A 21395-nucleotide genomic window follows, 5' to 3' on the forward strand; every position below is an offset into this window, starting at 1 on the left:
ATTGCATGTTGGTTACTATTGTCATAGAAATTGTTGGTTTGGTTATTTAGAGATGTCAGCAAAAAATGTATTGAGTCATGGCGAAACAGCTAGAGCAGTAAAGGAAGGGAGGTCATTTTAAAATGGAGAAATCAGTAAAGCACAGTGAGGGAGCATTTTATGGTAGCGATTATGGTGTTCTGTAGAGAAACATGAAGGGTCTGAGAGTACAAAGGTGAGAGAAATGTGATAGGTATGGGAGATGATGTAGTGATAAATGCATGAGTAAACGAAATTTGAAGAGGCAGTAGTTTATCTGACAGTGGAGGTAGTACAGTAGATGCAGATATTCATGCAGAGACAGATGTGAAAGAACACTGCTGATTAAAGGAATGTCTAGGTTAGCTGATGCACAGGTGAATGCAGCAGGGAAGAGGTCTGAAGAAGCAGTACTTCTTATAGACTGGTTAGAGTAACAGTCATTCATGTACTGAAGTGGAGATTTGAAGGTGATGGATTGGCTAAAGTAGTAGATGCACTGCTGCTTGCAGGGTGGAAAAGTCATTAAGGATCAGTAACGCTTGCAATGGAATGATTAAGGTAGTACATGCTTTGCTGCATTCAAGAATAAAAGGAAACCAGAGAACATCAGTACCTGTGATTGAGTGATTAGGGTGGTTTGTATATTGTTGCATATAGGAAGAAATCAATTTAAATAAGTAATGGTGCGTGGGATGGTGAGGACAGTGGTTATAGATACAGCATTGGTTGCACTAAAGTGGTTTAAATTAGATGTGGTGCCTCTGATGGAATGTCTTGGAGAGTGGTTACACTGTTTCATTCAGAGAAGAGCAAGCAATTTGAGTGAACAATCATGTTTAGTGAGAGATGATCTAGGCTAGTGAAGCAGTAGACGCCAGCTAAGCCTTTGGTGGAAGGGCCGTGGTAGTGGGACCTGAACTGCATGTTGGGAGGAAAATGTTTGACAACGTGGTTCATGTCACGTAGCAGTTAAGTTGGTGGTTGCACTTCTATGTGGAATGAAGAGATTTAAAGGAGCATTGCTACTTGAGGAGAAGAAATGGCTACACTTGTAGTTGAAGTGGTGAATATGAGGAATAGGTTGGTTTTACATGAACTAGTCTGCCTACCTCAATGTTTGGACTAGTGTAGACTGCTCTCATTCTGGCACCTTTAATGCTTTCCCAAGCTCAGATTTCTCCCCTCATTTTCATAATAATCCATTTTTTCCTTTTGATGTTGGTGCAAATACTCCAGTTCGATTCTCTGCTACAGCGCCTTCTGTGCGGACTCCGCATGTCCTCCCTGAGGCTGAGGTTGAGTGAACTTTAAAGACATGCAGGTGGGTGTGTGTGTGTGTGTGTGCGTGTGTGTGTGTGTGTGTGTGTGTGTGTGTGTGTGTGTGTGTGTGTGTGTGTGTGTGTGTGTGTGTGTGTGTGTGTGCCCGTGTGTGTGTGCCCATACCTGCCCGCCTTCTGTGAAGGTTGGACAGAGGGCTGGCAGCTCGACACATCCCTGGGAGGCTGCTTCAATTACAGCAGTACCACAGACTGCCCCTTAGTCTAGACCGTTGGGATTTTAATTTTTGTTAGATGAGCGGGAAATGAAAAGCTGCCTTTGACCCATAGTATCTGAGAAGATTCCTCTCCTGAACATTCCAGTAAGTTCTCTTCAAGCATGTCTAGGAAGAAGAGATGCAAAAGCTTAGTCCCCTACAACAGACACTGACTTGAGCAAAGGGGAGCCTTCCCCCATACCCTCCTGACAACCCCATGTTTAAGGAAATATTAGAACTAATGTTTTAGAGGGGGTCATGGCCAGTTGACCCAGCTTTCCTAAGGAAGAAATATTGCAGAAAGATTTTCACTCCACCTTACCTACAAATTGTGTGGCCCGTCTTGCTTGACTGTGCATGATTGTTTTGGTAGTGAACAAGGTATGGTGAGAACCCGATCTAGCAGAGCCTAACCAGAGCAAACCAGTAAGATCTACTCCTCCCCCCCCTACACAGACCATCTTGGAGTAAGGCTCCCCTAGCTGACTCCATTGTGCTGCTAGCTGCCCTTAAGAAAGAGCCCAGTGAACACAGTACTGCAATCTGTCTCCCAGATGAAGATTATTTTGTTATGGATCAGTTTTGGAAGTGATATTATGCCTTTGGTGCATTCAACATTATGGCATTGAATTGAGTGACCTAACCAACATTAAACATGTTGGAAAATGGCATTGAATTGAGTGACCTAACCAACATTAAACATGTTGGAAAAATTGCTCACAATGATGTACAAGTCACAAATGGCAACATCTCCTAGTGTGTCTATGCTGTCCGGGAGACTTGCTCACAGTGCATCTGATGGAGCAGTGAGAGCAGCTGGATCAAGCAAAGTAATACACCAACATACCTTGCTCCAAGGTCACACAACAGTGGAGAAAAGGGGATTCTCCATTATCGCTTAAAGCAATTTCAGCCAAATATGTTCACTGAAACAGGAGTCAGAGAAAGTGGGGTCAGCAGAATTTCACATTCTCACTTTCTGAATGGACGCTACCCTGGGGGGGGGGGGGGGGTGAGTCCAAAAAACTATGGTGACTGTAATCCTCCCCATGGAAGTTTGCTATGGAATACTGAGGAATTGCTCAACGATCTCTGGAGGCAGTTGGGAATCAAACATCTCACATTTGAAAGCATGGAAGACTATCACATATGACACATTTATAAAGGAATCCAGAGGTTGCAAGATTCCCTTCATTTCTTCAAGGCCACCTTCTGTTTGCCCTCGCAATGTCCTACCACATCGGAAAGTGGCAGCCAAACTTGAGCTTGCAAACGTTTTTCACAAAAAAGCCAGCTAGGAGGCCCCAATTGACCAGATAAGATCTGGGGTTTATTGGAGGTTCTTTTGGTACCAAAGAAGAGGAATAGCCTTAAGCCTATTTCAGATTTAATTGGCCTAAATCAACACATTCAGAAAACCAAGTTCCAGTTGATCACCATGCGGTCATACCTTCCATGGGTACAGGAAGAGGCAAATAGATGAGCTGTCCAGATCTCCAGGTTGCCTATTTTCACATAAAAATTATCAAGGGAGTTCATGTACTTTAGTGTGGGCACCTCTTACTACCAGTTCAGAGCCCTAACATTTGGTGTCAGATTCAGCACAGCTCCATGGTGATCATTGGATCCATAGTTGCAGTGACAACTCACCTCAGGCTGTATAAAAATTAGATTCCCACAATTGGATGACTGGCTGCTCACCAAGGAGCAGCTGGCTGGAGTAGACTATTCACTTCAACCTTTCCTGTCATTGAGGATTTTGGTGAACACTGCAAAGTCCCAGTTAATCATTGCAATCACAGGTTTTGATAGTTTGCCACGTGAATACAGTGACTAAAATAGTATGCCTCACACCAGGGGGAACCAGATGTTACAGATGGTAGCTTGACTTGTTCAATCCCATCCAGCTCCCAAATGCAACCTTGATTGTCAGGGCTATGGGACTCTTGGTAACAAACCATTCATCTATTTCCCTTTGCTAGATTTTATGTGAAGATAATGAAATAAACCCTGAGGTCCCAGACATTGGATCCTCGTTTTACAATTCATATGATGTTCTTCGTGTTTCACTGTTGTAGTCATCACATTTGGGTTATCTGCTTGCAGTCGGCCTGATTATCAAAATCTTGGGTCCTGCGTCAGTTGCTATCTCATCTTCCATGACGTCAGGTAGTCAGGGGTATAAAGCATGCAGCTGACACCATTTTATCAGTCTTTCTTGCCGTGCGGTGCCCGAAGCAGAAGCAGTTCGCAAGTGCCGGTCAGCAGACTCCTGAAATTTTCGTTTTTGAGTTTCAGATCCAAAGTCTTCAATTAAGCTAAGTCCCCCATTGGGGATCCTTTTTCTTGCTCTAAACCAATGTCTGTAAAAGTTAACAATTGTATTTCTTGTGGAAAACAAATACCTCATAAAGATTTTCATTCGTACTACATTCCTTGCCTAGGCCCAGACCACGGCGTACCTCTCTGTCGATTTTGTGCCTTATTCAAACCTCGAACTATTTGTTGTCTGTTCATTTTCGCATCTAAATATTTTGGTACTCTATTCAATTATCCAGAAATGGCTTCGGTAAGCCACCCGACTACCGACATTCTGAAAAAACCCAAAGATAAAGACAGAGACAGACCGCATAGGTCCAAAGCTGTCGACGACTATTCTCCTAAGTGAGTTGCCAGTTCGCAGTGAGGCGCTTTCGCAGCCCCTGATACCCACTACTTCAGATTTGCAGGCCTCTACTGAGACCCATTCGGAGTCCGGTATGCAACGAGATGCTTCTTAAACTGTGGAACCTGTGGATGTCTCTACCTTGGATGGGTCCGAGCCGCTGTGCAGGCACCGGCTTCTGAGAGTGTATTCAGGCCTGCTGACTTGCATATTAAACCAATGCTATCTTCTTCAAGGCCTAAAACTCGATCCATGCCTAGAAATCTGACGCCCAGACTGCATGTTCAGGCCCTTATGCCTAAAAAACAAATGATAAGAATGGCTGAAGACCTTATTACTCTAATCAGGGGAAGCCGCCCTTCTCCCTCTAAGAGACTTAGGACTGATTTTCCTTCTGATTCTTCTGATCAAGATTCTGAAATTTCTGTTTTCTCTGATGACCAGGAGTTGCCCTTATCTACCTATGAGGATTCTGATGCAGAGGACTCCATTCCCTCTGCTTCCCCTCCAGAGGATTTCTCTTTTGGTGAGACCTTGCATACTCTTAGGGAGCATTTCCGCTGGGAAAGCCAGGATTACTCTGACTCCAAAAAGAGGCTTAGGGAATTTTTACTCCTACCTCAACACAAGCCTTTAGCTATCCCTCCTGTACTGGACATTGTAGATGATGCCTTCTCGGAATCTCGCCTGACCCCTGACACTTTACCTCCAGTTCCCAGAAAACCTGACTGGTATTACAGGGTACCTGACTCTCACAAGTTCCTCTTTAAGAACCCGACTGCGGATCCTGAGACCATTTTACAGGGACCCAAAGGCATTAAGGCTACTACTGCCAAAAACCCTACCCCCTCTGATAGAGATTCCAGGGCCCTGGATAGATTGGGTAAGAAGGTATACACTTCTGCTACTTTGGCCATTAGGGCCATAAACTGCCAGTTTCATATGTTAAAGTATCAGCAGCATATTATTGGATTGCTTAAACAGAAAATGATGTTGATTCCTGACTGTGCTGAAAGTAAAGAATTACAGGATTTAATGCATTCTGCTGAGCAGGTTGGAAAACATACTTTGCAATGTGGTTTTGATTCATTAGGCATCTTGCAAGGCTGCTGTCACTGGGTCTGTACTTAGAAGCCATGCTTGGCTTGAGGAGCAATCTTTGCCAGATCATGTTAAAGCTAAATTACAGCATGCTCCCTTAAACCAAGACCGCCTGTTGGCAACAAAGCAGAAGAAGTACTTAAAAAGATGGAGGAAAAAGCTAAATGTATGCAAATTGTTAAAGATGTCCTGCAAGTACAGCCTCCCAGATTTAGTAGGCATTGGCCTTCTAAGAATTGGTCCTTTCGTGCCTCTTCCAGGCCTTCTAAGTCCAAACCCAGAACCAGCAGAACACCCAGGCTTCAGTCCCAAGGTACTCACAGGCCTCAGCAGTGGGGGGCTCCCACTTCCAAAGCTGAGAGTAGTAAGACACCCCCCATGGTAAATTGTCACAATGACTTAACTTTAAACCTTCCAAGCCCTGCTCAACTGACTGTTCCTTTAAGGGGAAAAATTGCCGTGCATGCAAAAAACTGGGAGCTCATTACCCAAGACAAATGGGTTTTAAATATAGTTTCCCAAGGATACAGATTGCATTTCCACTCCTTACCAACCTCAAACGGTTGGCCAGACCTACCCCCAAACCAGTGGGCAGAGGCTCAAAAGCAAGTTCTCTCTCTTCTAAGCATCAGGGTTATTCAACCTGTCCCAGAAGAAGAATGGGGGCAAGGATTCTACTCAAGACTTTTTCTGGTACCTAGAAAAGACAATTCCTCATGTCCTATCCTGGACCTGTCTATCCTAAACACTTTTTTGGAAATCCTAAAATTCAAAATGCTATCTCTACATCAGCTGCTTCCCATGCTGGGAAAAAATGCCTTGTTGGCAACACTGGATTTAAAGGAAGCCTACCTGCACATCCCAATAGGGGAACCTGCAGAAGATACCTATGCTTCAGAGCAGGCTGCATGCACTATCAGTTCTCTGCACTGCCCTTTGGATTATCTACTGCGCCCAGGGTATTCACAAAGTGCCTAGCTCCAGTCATTGCATTTTGCAGGCAAAGAAATATTCAAATATACTCATACCTGGACTATTGTCTAATTTAGGCAGAAAGCCAGCACATACTATTAAATCATCTGGCATTTGTAAAGAAATTGCTAACTTCTCTGGGGTACACTATAAATGAAAAGAAACCACATCTAGTACCCTGCCAAAAAATTGTATTCCTAGGAGCAAGCTTGAATACAACTTCCCAGATGGCCTACCTCATGCCAGAGAAACAAGTTAATTTGCCAGCCTACTTCAAACTACTGGCCACAAAGACCCAGCTATCTGCAAGGAAAATATTGCAAGCCCTGGGGTTCATGGCCTCTTGCATTCTACTAATTCCATATGCAAGATTGCATATGAGGAAACTACAATGGTATCTAAAAAGCCTATGGTATCAACATTCTCAGGACCTAGAATCAATGATTCCTATTGTACCTTGTCTAAAGATAGAGTTCCTTAGGTGGGCAGAGGACTGCCACCTAAACAAGGGGCTGCCATTCACTCTACCCACTGCTGCCCAAACCCTAAGAACAGACGCAACAAACTATGCATGGGGGGCTCACTTGGCAGGGCGGTGCATTCAGGGCAAATGGAACCAGAGTCAAATGCATCTGCATATCAATCAAAAATAAATGTTAGCTGTACAGAATGCTCTGACAGCCTTCAAGGACCACATTCTTCCAGGACAATGAATGGTAAAGACTGACAATACCACGGTTATGTGGTACATAAACAAGCAGAGGGGAACCCACTGATACCCTCTCTGCAGACTAGCCATAGCTCTGTGGAACACAGCCTGAGCTACCAAGTGCAACTACCAGCTCAATTCCTGCCAGGCAGGCTAAATACACTGGCAGATGACCTAAGCAGAAATATCCTGCACCCACATGAGTGGAAACTGGAACCAAAGATATTCAACATGTTGAGAAACAAATGGGGGAGTCCAGAGATAGATCTGTTTGCCTTCCCTCAGAACTACCAATTGGACAAATTCTGCACAAGGACTCCCCACAGACAAGCATGGAAAGTGGATGTCCTGTCCTTCACCTGGAAAAACCTGTCAGTTTATGCCTTTCCCCCTTGGCCTGTCCTCTCCAAATTGCTACTAAAGATCAAACAGGACAAACCAAGGACCATACTGATTGCACCAGATTGGCCACACCCACGCTGGTATCCCCTCTTGCGCAGTATGTCACTGCTGGAACCATGGCACCTGCCTCAGACCCCTGCCCTGCTGTCCCAGCAGGAGGGCCAGAGTCTGCACCCACAGCTTCAACTCTGAACCTTGCAGCCTGGCTAATTACCTGATCTCTCCATTACCATCCCTCAGTAAGCAAGTGATGGATGTCATTCTGGAGGCAAGGAGGCCTAGTACTAGAAAATCCTATGCTAAAAAATGGAAAAGATTCTGTTCCTCAAGCCAAACTCAGGGGATGGGTACAACAGTGCCCAGTTTACATCGTATTCTTCAATATTTAACTGAAATGCTTCACAAGGGCCTTTCCTTTTCTTCCATCAAAATTCATGCCTCGGCCATTTCAGCACATTATAATACAGAGCCACCCTTCTTCTCTCATGCACTGCTGAAGCAATTCCTCAGAGGGGCCAAAAACCTAAGACCACCCAGGAGAGCCCCTACTCCAGCGTGGGACCTTAACTTTGTATTGGAAAAGCTCACACTGCCTCCCTTTGAGCCAGCTGCAAATGCAGAGTTGAAATTCCTTTCTTGGAAAACAGCATTCCTTCTAGCCATCACTTCAGCAAGAAGAGTGTCTGAATTACACGCCCTCATGGCAGTGGAGCCTTTTATCATCTTTCATGCGGACAGGGTGTCCCTCAGGAACAATCCTTCCTTTATGCCCAAGGTGGTATCCATTGTGGCCCTTAATCAGTCCATTCATTTGCCAACCTTCTTTTCTAATCCACAGAACAAAGGGGAACGAATATTGCAGTCCTTGGACATGCACAGACAACTTAGATTTTACTTGGACAGGACTAAACCTCTCAGGAAATCTGAACAGGTGCTGGTTGCATTTGCTTAATGGGCAGAGGGGAAGGCCATTTCTGAGCAAACCATTTCTAAGTGGATAGGCCATTGCATTAATTTCTGCTATAAGCACCATGGAAAACCTACCCCACAGGGGATAAGACCTAATTCCACTAGGGCTGCATCTATCTCTACAGCCTTTCTCAGAGGTGTCCCTACCAGGGACATCCTAGAAGCTGCTACCTGGAGTTCTGTACATACCTTCACCAAACATTACCACTTGCTATTTTTTTCTAAATCCAGAGCTGGCTTTGCCACTGCAATCTTGCAGGGCCTTATAGCTGGTCCTAATGCTATATAATTGCCTCCTCCCATCCTTAGCTTTGGGAATCTACCCAAATGTGATGACTACAACAGTGAAACATGAAGAACATAGTACAGTTGTGTGCACTTACCATAAATGTAGATATTCAAGTGTATTCACTGTTGCAGACCTGGTTACCCTCCCTCCAGCCCCCTGACTTCTATTGACTATACCTCTATTCTTGTTTACTATGCTTAAAGCTTTCTGGTGTATTTGCTTTTTGTTGGAGGTGTAACGTTGTATATAATTTCTTCCCATTATGGGGGCACCTGACATCTGGGGCAAGAAAAACTGATAAAATTGCATCGGCTGCATGCTTTATACCCCTGACTACCTGACGTCATGGAAGATGAGACAGCAACCAACGCAGGACCCAAGACTTTGATAATCAGGCTGACTGAGGGCTACCTGTAAGCAGATAACCCAAATGTGATGACTACAACTGTGAATACACTCAAACATCTACATTTATGGTAAGTGTACATTTATGGTAATTGTACACAGCTGTACTTTTTTTCTCAAGTGTGCCACTGGCATCTCCAGTGGTGACTAGAAGAAAGCAGTCTGATGCAAGGCTGTCCGTTGCCATGGATGTGTCGACCCTGGGGTAAGGGCCATTGCTTATGGTAGACAGTTTGAGAATAATAGATTGAACAAAAGGCTGTCTTACACACAAGTATCCTGAAGAGGGGTAGTGGTCTTCCTTTCATTGAGCTCCTTCCTCAGGATGCAGTTGTCTTCCACTCCAAGAACATGGTGGCGGTATGGTACATAAATAAACAGGGGGAACCAGTTTCTACCCCCTGTCTGAAGGTCATGAGACTGTGAGAATGGGCAAATAACTGTCATTGCTTTATGATAGCAATGCAAATCCTGGAACAAGCCAGTTCCCTTGCAAACAGGTTCAGCAGATGTCTACTGAGGCATTGGCTTATGTATTCTTTTACCATTGGGAACAGCATTGCTGCAGTTTGTTTGCATCCCCGATCAACTCCCAGGTGCAGCAGCAGCTTTTCCATAATTCCTCCACAAGGGTAAACTCCATGGAATGCTTTAGTTCATTAATGAACCCCATGACTACTGTATGCATTTCCACCTTTTCTGCTCTTGAAATTTCTGTAGAAAGCCAAGATGAGCAGGGCCAACATGCTCCAATAGTCCTGTTCTGTCCCTGACTAGTATAGTTTCTTCTGTTATGGCCTTAACTGATACAGAAACCTCTTCCCCTATAACCTCCATGAGGTCTTTTGTACCACTTGTCTGGAAAGCTTCATGTGACCTCCAATCTCTCAGACCAACCCCATTATTTCTCCAGTTCCTTTAATGGCCAGAGAATGAATATACCCTGCTAGGATGGTACAAATTCTTAAAACCACCACTAATAAAAGTCTATACTGGTAAATGAGCAGCATTCTTTATCTGGACAACCCAGCAATGAGAAGATAATTACATGGCTTCAATTCTTGCAGATGTTCATCGTGCATACAGCTGCAGTAATAACATATGGGTTCTCTGCCGTCAGGCGGTCCCTCGGTCGGCCGAATTCCAAAGTCTTGGTCCGGCGTCGGTTGTTGTCGCCTCTTTTCCTGACGTCAGTGAGGCAGGAGTATATAAGACACAGCCGACGCCATTTTCTTCAGTCTTTTTTGCCGCACGGTGCCCGAAGCAGAAGCAGTTCGCAAGTGCCGGTCGGCCAGCTCCTGAATTTACGAAAAATTTGGAAACCGAAGTCTTCATTAAAGCTAAGAACCCCATTGGGGAAACTTTTCTTGCCTCAGACCGATGTCAGAAAAAGTTAATAATTGTATTTCTTGTGGGAAGCAAATACCGCATAAGGATTTCCATTCTCTTTGCATACCTTGTTTAGGCCCAGACCACGACGTCTCGGGCTGTCGCTTTTGTGCTACTTTCAATAAACGCACTATCAAGCGTCGGGCGGAGTTCGCCCAACATTTATTCGGTAAAGCATTTGATTATAAAATGTCGTCGGAGACTCCGACTACCGTTTTGTCTAAAAAACGCAAGGACAAAGACCGACACGCGAGGCCCACGGTCTCCACCGACACCACGCCAAAACCGCCTACACGTGGTCCGGTTCTCAGCGAGACGCCTATGCAGTCCCTGACTACCGACGACACCTCCTTGGCGGGGTCTTCTGTACCCGAGACCGCAGGTACCTCGACCCATACTCAGACTACAACCACCAAAGCCACTGTGAGCGTTGAGTCTCCTAATGTGGACAGGTCCACTTCCACCCATGGTGTCTTTAGACCCTCATCTTCCTTTTCCATTAAGGCCTTTACTAAGTCCAAATCAGCCAGGCATCCCAAGAGGCCTGTTACACAGGGCCCATCCACAAGTTCCATGCCTAAAAAACAGATGCTTAAAATGGCTGAGGATTTAATTACTCTTATCAGGGGTTCCCAACCCCCTCCTGACAAGAGGCCCAGAGTGGAGGAAGATTCTCCCTCTTCTGATCAGGGCTCCATTTTTTCAGAACACTCTGGTGTAGAGGAGCAATCTTACTCTCCTTTTGAAGATTCTGATGCAGAGCAATCCATTCCTTCTGTATCTCCCCCTGAGGATTATTCTTTTGGGGAAACCTTGCACACTTTGAGGGAACACTTCCATTGGGAAGGCCAAGACTTTTCTGATTCCAAGAAAAGACTGAGGAAATTTCTTTTGTTACCCCAACACAGACCTCTGGCGATACCTCCTGTCTTGGATGTACTTGATGATGTTTATTCGGAGGCTTGCCTTAACCCAGATTCCCTGCCTCCTGCCCCAGTCAAGCCTGATAGGTACTACCGAGTTCCTAACTCTCACCAATTTCTTTTCAAAAGCCATAATGCTGACCCTGAAACCATTTCTCAAGGGCCCAAGGGAATGAAGGCCTCTACTGCTAAGAATCCACTTCCTTCCGAAAGAGAGTCAAGATCCTTAGAAAGGTGGGGAAAAAAGGTATATACCTCGGCCACCCTAGCCATGAGGGCCTTAAATTGTCATTTTCATATGCTTAAATATCAGCAGTTTCTGTTATCACAATTAAGAAATAAAATGTCTCAACCTGAACAACCAGATTTGAAGGAGTTGCAGGATATGATGCATAGTGCAGAACAAGTGGGTAAACACACCTTACAATGTGGTTATGATGCCCTAGAGGCCTCAAGTAGAGCTGCAGTTACAGGCTCAGTCATTCGTAGGCATGCATGGCTTAGGGAACAAATCTTGCCTGATCATGTGAAAGCTAAGTTACTAGATGCTCCTTTACAAAAGGATGTGCTATTTGGTACTAATGCTGAGGAGATGTTACGGAAAATGGAAGAAAAAGCCAAATCTATGCAAACTGTCAAAGCTTTTCTACAGGTTCAACCACCACGTTTTAGCAGAAATTGGCCTTCAAAAAACTGGTCCTTTCCAGCCACGGACAGGCCCCAAAGAGGAAGATATAGGTGCACAAGGGGCAGAGGTCAATCACAAGGATCTTATAGAGGCAGGCAATGGCAAGCTCCAGCACCAAGAGGTGGTGAAAACAGTGCACAGCAATACAGGAAAGAAACCCAATGACTTCCTCCTTTCCATGCCAAGCAAGTTTCAGCTGGCAGCACCCTTAGGAGGAAAGCTGGCATTATTTGCAAGAAATTGGCATAGGGTCACAACAGACAAATGGATCCTGGATGTTATAAACAGAGGCTACAGATTTCATTTTCACACTCTTCCAAAAATGAGAGGCATGCCAAACCTGCCACACAATCAAAGGGCAGAGGCACAACTACAAATTTCAAAGCTCATAGACATGAAAGCTATTCAAGAGGTACCTACTCATGAACAAGGTCAAGGGTTTTATTCCAGGCTATTCCTGGTTCCAAGGAAAGGAACCGACTGGAGACCCATTTTGGACTTGTCCATTCTAAACACATTCTTATTCGTACCAAAATTCAAGATGCTCACATTACAGCAGCTTCTTCCCATGCTGGGCAAGGGGTTTTGGCTGGTAACATTGGACCTCAAGGAGGCATACCTGCATGTCCCAATCAGACAAAGTTGCAGAAGATACCTCAGATTTCTTGCAGGTTCAATCCACTATCAATTCTCTGCATTGCCCTTTGGCTTATCTACTGCACCCAGAGTATTCACGAAATGCTTGGCATCAGTAATTGCCTACTGCATACTTCAAGGGATACAAATTTACCCTTATTTGGATGACTGCCTGATCCAAGCGGACAGCAAGCACATACTTTTGGAACATCTGGCTTATGCAACACGGTTACTGAATGCTCTGGGATACACAATCAACAAAGAGAAATCCAGGCTAACACCAGCTCAGAAAACAACTTTCCTGGGTGCCAACTTGGACACAAACACCCAGATGGCCTATTTTACGCCAGAAAAGCAGAGGCAACTAACTCAGTACTTCAAAATGCTAGCAAATTGTACCAGGCTTACTGCAAGGAAAATCCTGCAGGCTCTGGGCTTCATGGCATCTTGCATTCTTTTAATCCCATGTGCAAAGCTGCATATGAGGAAACTTCAATGGTACCTAAAAAATCTATGGTCTCAGCACAGCCACAGTTTGGAAACAATAATACCAATAATTCCATGTTTGCAAAAGGAATTTCTATGGTGGGCTCAAGCATGTCAAACAAACACAGGTCTCCCATTCTGCAAGCCTCAAGCAAATCAAGTCATCACAACAGACGCCTCAGATTACGCCTGGGGGGCACACATGACAGACAGGTGCATTCAGGGCAAATGGTCCCAAAAGGAAAAGCACCTTCACATCAATCAAAAAGAAATGCTAGCAGTAATAAATGCAATTACAGCTTTCAAGGACCTCCTGCATCCAGGACAATTATTGATAAGAACAGACAACACCACAGTTATGTGGTACATAAACAAACAAGGAGGAACACATTCATACCCCCTGTGCAGACTAGCCATGACACTTTGGAACTTGGCTCTGGAATGGCAAATCAAACTTCAAGCACAGTACTTGCCAGGTTTGGAAAACACGCTGGCAGACAATCTAAGCAGAAATATGACAGATCCACACGAATGGAGATTGCATCCTCAAGTGTTTACAGAGATAATCCAAGCGTGGAGGAGGCCAGACCTAGATCTCTTCGCCTCCCACAGGAATCATCAATTGGAAAAGTTTTGTTCAAGGACCCCTCATCCAAAGGCCTGGAGAGTGGACGCCCTTTCATTCAGTTGGGCAGCATGGACAGTTTACGCTTTCCCACCTCTGCCTCTTCTGCCCAAGCTGCTCTTGAAAGCAAGAACAGAGAGACCAAAGATGATACTGATTGCTCCAGACTGGCCTAGACAACACTGGTATCCACTCCTGAGGAGTCTAACACACACTCCTCCCTGGTCCCTACCCCTAATGCCTCTTCTGCTGACTCAGCACAACTACAAAACTCTTCACAGTCAGCTGAAAACACTAAATCTCGCTGCATGGAAATTTCCTTAACACCTCAACAGACCTTACTCCCTAAAGAGGTGTACAGGATGTCATTTTGGAGGCCAGACGGCCATCTACTAGAAAGGCTTACTCAGCAAAATGGAAACGTTTTTGCTCTTGGAATGAGAAAAAAGGCCAGGACCCTACAAAACTAAATTTGCCACAGGTATTACAGTATCTAGCTGAGCTGCTGAACAGTGGACTTTCATTTTCCTCCATAAAAATCCATGCCTCAGCCATTTCTGCAGAATTCAACACGAATCCACCCTTATTCTCTCACCCACTCTTAAGACAGTTCCTCAGAGGGGCTAAGAATATAAGACCACCAAGGAAACAACCAGTGCCAGCCTGGGATCTTAATTATATTCTAGAAAAATTAACATTGCCTCCCTTTGAACCAGCTGCCTCATCAGATTTGCAACATTTGTCCTGGAAAACAGCCTTCCTTCTGGCCATTACCTCAGCTCGTAGGGTTTCGGAACTACAAGCCCTCATGGCTGTGCAGCCCTTTCTCATCTTCCATCAGGACAGGGTTTCCCTTTGAACCAACCCATCATTTATGCCTAAAGTGGTATCCAGGGTAGCTTTAAATCAAGCCATACACTTGCCTACCTTTTACCCCAATCCTCAAAACAAAGGAGAAAGGCTGCTACACTCTTTAGACATCCATAGACAGCTACGTTATTATTTGGATAGAACAAAGCCTTTTAGGAAATCAGAACAACTTTTTGTGTCCTATGCTGTAGGAGCTCAAGGGAAGCCAGTGACCAAACAGACAATTTCAAAATGGATAGGCCACTGCATACGGTTTTGTTACTCCTATCATGGAAAATCTGTCCCTACGGGCATCAGATCCCACTCCACCAGGGCCACAGCTACCTCTACAGCCTTCCTCAGAGGAGTTCCTACCAAAGATATTTTGGAGGCAGCCACTTGGAGTTCTGTACATACCTTCACAAGACACTACCACCTGCCTTTATATTCCAAAACCAGAGCAGGCTTTGCTACTGCGGTTTTGCAGGGCATTCTGGCTCATCCCAGTTTTACCTAGTGCCTACCACCCTGTGCGTAGCTTTGGGATTCTACCCATATGTTATTACTGCAGCTGTATGCACGATGAACATAGTACAGTTTTGTACCTACCATAAATGTAGATGTTCGAGTGCTAATACAGCTGCAGTACAGATTTCCCTCCCTCCTCTCCCTCTTGGTAAAGGTTTAGGACCTAACCCCTCTTCATACAAACTGTTTGGGTTATCCTTCTATGGTATATTTGCTTGCAACTACTGTTTTTTGATTACATTGCATTGCATGTATATAAATATAGTTTATGTATTGCCTTCCTACTGGGGGCACCTGACATCTGGGGCAAGAAAGACTGAAGAAAATGGCGTCGGCTGTGTCTTATATACTCCTGCCTCACTGACGTCAGGAAAAGAAGCGACAACAACCGACGCCGGACCAAGACTTTGGAATTCGGCCGACCGAGGGACCGCCTGACGGCAGAGAACCCATATGTTATTACTGCAGCTGTATTAGCACTCGAACATCTACATTTATGGTAGGTACAAAACTGTACTTTCTGCAGTTTTTGGCTGACATGTTTGATAGTGAACGTATGTAAGGCTTTTCTTTAAGGTATTTTCGTATTGTGACCACCTTTCAGATTTCTTTCTTCAATGGGACTTGACTACTGGCCAAGCTGTTGCAACGTTTTTTTTTTTTTTTTAACCTGGAAAACTGTATCTATGGTAGTGGCAACCTCTGCAAATCCCCATGTTTATCATTTCACATAGTCTATTTAAGAACTAATCCAGCATTTGTGTCTAAGGTCACCTGAGATTTAAACCTAAACCAGTCTGTTAGTACACTTTTCTAATAAAGTTGGATGCAAGTTGCATTGTTTATTAGATTACAGACAGTTAAGATTCTGTCTCCAAAGACCCAAAGACTTCAGGAAGGATAAAAAAATTCTCCTTTCTTTTGGTGTGGATAGATTGGGCCAAAAAATGTCTAAGGACACTGTACAGGTGGCTTTCTAAATGACCTTGTGCTACCAAAGTACTAACAAATCTGTCAGGTAAGCCAAAAGCTCATTCTACAAAGGCTATCTCAAATTCACTGGCCTATTTTGAGGATTCTTCAGTGGATGATTTGTGCCACAACAGCCTGGGGGTCATTAAAAACTTTGGAAGACACTATAAGTAAAATGGGATCTCTATATCTAAATTGACCTTTGGAATTATCATCCTTCACAGCATTCTGTCATGAATCCACCTAATATTAGCAGTTGGGAATTCGGTATGTATATACCATAATGAGAGGTCTAGTTAACCTTCCCTGTTCCTGTGACCTTTAGTGAGTATTTTGTAAATGTCAATATCAGGTTATCTTCTGAAGTGCAAGGCCACAATTGCATATTAAACACACACACACACAAAATATCTGTGTGTGTGTGTATGTGTGTATATATATATATATATATATATATATATATATATATATATATATATATATATATATATATATATATATATATATATATGATGTGTGTGTGTGTGTGTGTGTGTGTATATATTTTATTTATTTTACTTTACATATGTTAACCGGGTAGAGTCTGTGTGGGCAAGTAGCCCGTTTTCAGCAGAGACCCAGGGAGATAAGCTCCATAACAGTAGTACAAAAAGATTACAAAAAATTTTTAAAAGATTTACAAACAATATACAAAAAGTTTGACAGTTGTCAGCAATCACAATTTACAAAAAGGTGAATGCAAAACCGAAAACATTACATTTCTTAAGCCTTATTACAGACAGTAATATGAAACTCATTAGATATTTAACTAAAAACCATTGTGATATTTTCATTTGGTAGAGGTAAGACAAGAAGATAGCAAAATAGAAAACATTTGATCAAAGGCATGAGAAACTAGCCAGGAGTATTACAGGAGCATAGCCATTGGTTTAGTAAGGTATTCCTTTAGGAGTTTTTTGATATTCTGGGGTAATAGGTTCTACTGTTTGGCTACTTTGAAGGAGAAAAGAGAGCCACCAAAGTAATTATGGGACTTTGTAACCTTGAGTATAAGTTTATCAGATGATCTAAGGGTCCTGGGGTTGGTATTTAGTTGCACCAGGTTGGAGAGTGCAGGGCAGCTTTCAGATTTGTGGATAATACAGTGGGCACTGGTGAGCTGATTGAGCAATAACAGATTGGGAAATTCAAGCCAGTGTAATTTTTGAAGAGCAAAGCAATGATGGGTCTTGTTGGGTATATTAGCAGCAAACTTTGCTATTTTCTTATAGCAGGAATCAAGTAGATGTAAATTAGACTTTTACAGGTTAGTGCAAAGTTGAGAACAGTAGAAAAGAGTAGATGGGAGGTGGGACCTGGCTGTGGCTAGTCTGGCATTTTGAGTAAGGTAAGGTTTGGCCCTATATCGAGCACATGTAGTGCCCCTGAAATCACAGACACTCCGCTTAAAACAGCCCTTTCCAAAGCCAAAAACACAGCATCATTGGGACTGGACGTACCAATAGAGTGGCGCACAGCAACAGTTAATCTGAAGTAGTTAACTTCATTTGTCAGCAACCTTTGGGGTCGGATCCGAGCCGGCAATCTTTCATAGCTTAGATCCGAGCTCCTAGCTCCTCCCCTTCACCCATAATCCCCTGCCAACCCTGACTGATCCCATATCTAGTTTGCCGTGCTTCTTGTCAGCAGCTAGGTTTGAGCTCCTGGTGTCATAGGGTTTTTGTGAGACTTTTTCAATTTTTTTATTATCCCCTTAAGTCGAGTGAGTGTTGTGTGGTCAGGTTCCCTTTTTGACTAAAACTACCCACGTTTATACCTCCTTTTTAGTTAAAACTTACCCTCCCTCCCCTGCGCTGGTCGTAGCGTTCTGTGTGTTGTGTGTTTGGGGCCTAACGAGTGGATCTTTATTTAAAATGTCTGAGGCCCCAAAACCCATCTTTTCCAAGTGCACCGAGTGTGGCCATAAGCTCTCCCCAGCGGATGGCCACACTCGGTGTGTGCGGTGCCTTGGGGTTGAACATCTTTCCTCTGGGTGTTCCATCTGTGCGGCGTTCAACCCCAGGGCACTGAAGGACCAGAGGTCGAAGCTGATCCTAGCGGGAATTTTGCCCCCGGATTCGGCTTCGGCCTCTGGTGCTTCTGTGGCCCCCTCCCCAGCTTCGGCCATTCCTGCCTCTCTCCCTCCGGTCGGGACTCAAACTCCCGCTGCAGCTCTGGAGGAGAGGGAGGCCAGGAAAGAAAAAAGGAGGGAGAAGCACCACAAGCGGCAGGCCGAGGCCTCCACTTTGGCCCCCTCCGGCTAAGTGGTCTTCTCCCTCCAGGGCTTCCCGGTCTCCCCCTTCTCGGATCCGGTCTCCGTGCTTCTCACCGGGCCCCGAGGAGGAGGAGACCCAATCTTTGTCAAGGTCATCGAGGCGGCATTCCCGGCCAGCCTCTGTGGCCTTGTCAAGGTCGACTCACAGCCTTTCCGACGCAGATTTGGACCGGATGATGCGAAGGTTTCTCCAGGCCCAACTGCAGATGGGAGTGGTCCTGCCTCCCCCCCACCCTCCGGGGGGGGGGGAGCTCGACACCTTTCTTTGCCCCGATAGCTCCTTCTCCGACCCACTTCCCGGGTTCGGAGCCGAGCAGCCTTGGAGCCGGAGGTGGGTCGGCGCCGACAGTATCGGGTACTTCGGCACCGACTCTTCCCTCGAGACAGTCTGGTCCGTTTTTGTTGGATCTGGGCTCTCGGAGCCGTGGGCTGAGCGTCTGATCTGAGGGAATCAGTGTGTCTTTGGCTCCGTCTAGGTCGGAGCACACTGGTCCGTCGGATCCGATGGCTTCGGCGCCGACCCCGATCCGTCCATCGGATCTGAGCGAGGGTCTGCTCTCGGATCCGAGAGAGAGCCGCTCTCCTTCGGCTTTCGATGTGGTGGAGAGGGCACTGTCGAGTGCTTCCAGGCCCCCGGTCCTTGGTACGTGTCCGCCCCGCACTCCCTCTCTGTTGGGTCCGGCTTCCATCACCCGGCCCCAGGGGCAGCCTGCTTTGATGTCTCAGGTCGTTCCCTTGGAACAGGACGTGGCTGGTGAGACGTCCTCGGACAGCCCCCCCGAGGACGTCCCTCACAAGCGAAAGTGCAAGAGGAGGCATGTGGACTTCCCCGAGTCCTTGACTGATGACATGGATTTGGATGAAGGGGAAGGCTCCCCTAGGTCACCCCCCGAGGATGTCTCCTTCGGAGACATCATGGAAATGCTCAGGATAAGAGGGGGGTGGTCTGCCCCCAAGGCTTCCTCAGACGAATCCGTGTTCCTGGAGGCATTCGAAGCAGGCCCATCTACCTCTTGGGTGTCCCCTCCACCCGACCCCTTAGTGGACCTTATTACCACTAGGGCGTGGAAGGAGCCGGACACTGTGGAGCCAGTCCCCAAACGCCCGGACAAGATCCTTAGTCCGCCCTCCGAGAGGTCCCATTGGAGCAAGGGTCCCCCCGTAGATACCATGTTGGTGGCGGCGGCCACCAAGAGGGAATTAGCTCAGGAGAGTCCCTCGGTCCATCCACTGAGCATGGTGTCCCGTTTGATGGACCGTTTAGGGAAGCGGGCCTTTAGTTCAGCGACCTTCTCGGTGAGGTCTCTGAACTACATGGCACATGTTATTCGACTGCAGTGGGACCTTATCAAAGAGTACGCTGCGTCGCCCCCGGAGTCCATGTCGGTGGAGGACAAACGGTTGTACTCCACTCGGATGGCCACTCTCAGGTCCATATCTAACACCTCTATGCGGCTGTTGTCCCACACCACAGAGGGAGCCGCTAGAGCTAGCGGAGCAGGCCTCGTTATGCAACGTCAGGCCTGGCTCTGGCATTGCGATTTTGCGGAACCCTTCAAGGCGTCATTTGTGAATGCCCCTTTCAATGGTTCTGCCCTGTTTGGCAAGACCATTTGCGAGACTTTGGTCCAGAGCGAAAAGGATAGGAAGACGTTGTCTGCCGTCGGAGTCCACTTCTCTGCTCCCCAGAGGTCCTTCTCCAAGAACCAAAAGGGACAGAAGAAGACGTGGTTCCGGAAGTCGCAACAATCCCAGTCCGCTTCGGATCCCCAGTCCTTCCGTGGCAGAGGAGGACAGGGTGGACGCCGCCCTAGAGGCAGAGGGGGCCCGAGGAATGGTGGGTCCAGAGAAGCTTTCTCTGACCGGCTCACCCAGCGACCCTGAGGGGTTGCCCGACTGCTCCTCTCTGGAGGCAGTCTGGGGACGTTTTTTGAGGCACCTGGCAGCTTTGGAGTCCATCACAACAGACCGCTGGGTGCTTCGCATCATATCCAGAGGATACCAAATTCCCTTTTCTCACATCCCTCACCAACCCAAACGCCTCCTCGACGTCCCTCCCGATCAGCTGCAGCTGCGGAAATTCAACAGCTCTTAGGAAAAAGAGCCATCCAACACGTCCCCCCAGACCAGCTCGGATCGGGTTACTACTCCAGGTTCTTTTTGGTGCCAAAAAAGATGGGGGACCTAAGGCCAATCCTTGATCTCTCCTTCCTGAACCTGTGAGTAACCAAATAGAAGTTCCGGATGGTCACTCTTCAATTCATTCTCCCCCTGTTGCGGGAGAGCGACTGGATGTGCTCGATAGACCTCAAGGATGCGTATTATCACATTTTGATGGACAAACAATCCAGGAGGTTTCTCCGCTTCCGGCTAGGAGCTAGTCATTATCAGTTCAGGGTCCTTCCCTTCGGTCTCACCTCAGCCCCCAGGGTGTTCACCAAGGTATTAGCAGTGATAGCGGCCCACCTGAGGCTCCAGGGAATGCGGGTGTTTCCATACCTAGATGACTGGCTCCTGACCTCCCCAACAAGGCATCTACTCTGCTCAGCCAGGAATTACTTTCTCCACCTTGCTCTCCCCGGCTGGGGATCACCATCAACACGGACAAATCCTTTCTCAACCCGACTCAGGTGATAGACTTTATCAGGGCCAGATTAGACACCAGCAAACAACCATACGCTCCGCAAGGATGGCATGCAGGGTCAAGCTAACAATGTAAACCACCAACGACCAGCAAAAAATGATAGAGAATATGCAGTAATGAAGAAATAATGATTATTTATTTATAATTCCTTCAAATCCAGACCGGTTTCAGCTATTCAGCCTTTATCAATGAATACAATAAAGTTTTTTTGAATGAAATGAAGCAGCCTGCATTTATACTAGTCTCTGATTACCTGGAAGCAATATTGCAGCAC

General features: G+C 45.9%; 1 protein-coding gene across 1 annotated transcript in view; it reads left to right on the forward strand.

Annotated features, from left to right (window-relative positions):
• The window catches only part of BAG4 (BAG cochaperone 4), a 262206-nt gene that overhangs the window by 216286 nt on the left and 24525 nt on the right, over positions 1-21395 (forward strand). The gene's annotated exons all lie outside the window — the stretch shown is intronic.

The sequence above is a fragment of the Protopterus annectens genome, chromosome 9.part0 (assembly GCF_019279795.1).
Source record: "Protopterus annectens isolate FY-2018-M chromosome 9.part0, PAN1.0, whole genome shotgun sequence".
Classification (NCBI taxonomy): Eukaryota; Metazoa; Chordata; order Ceratodontiformes; family Protopteridae; genus Protopterus; species Protopterus annectens.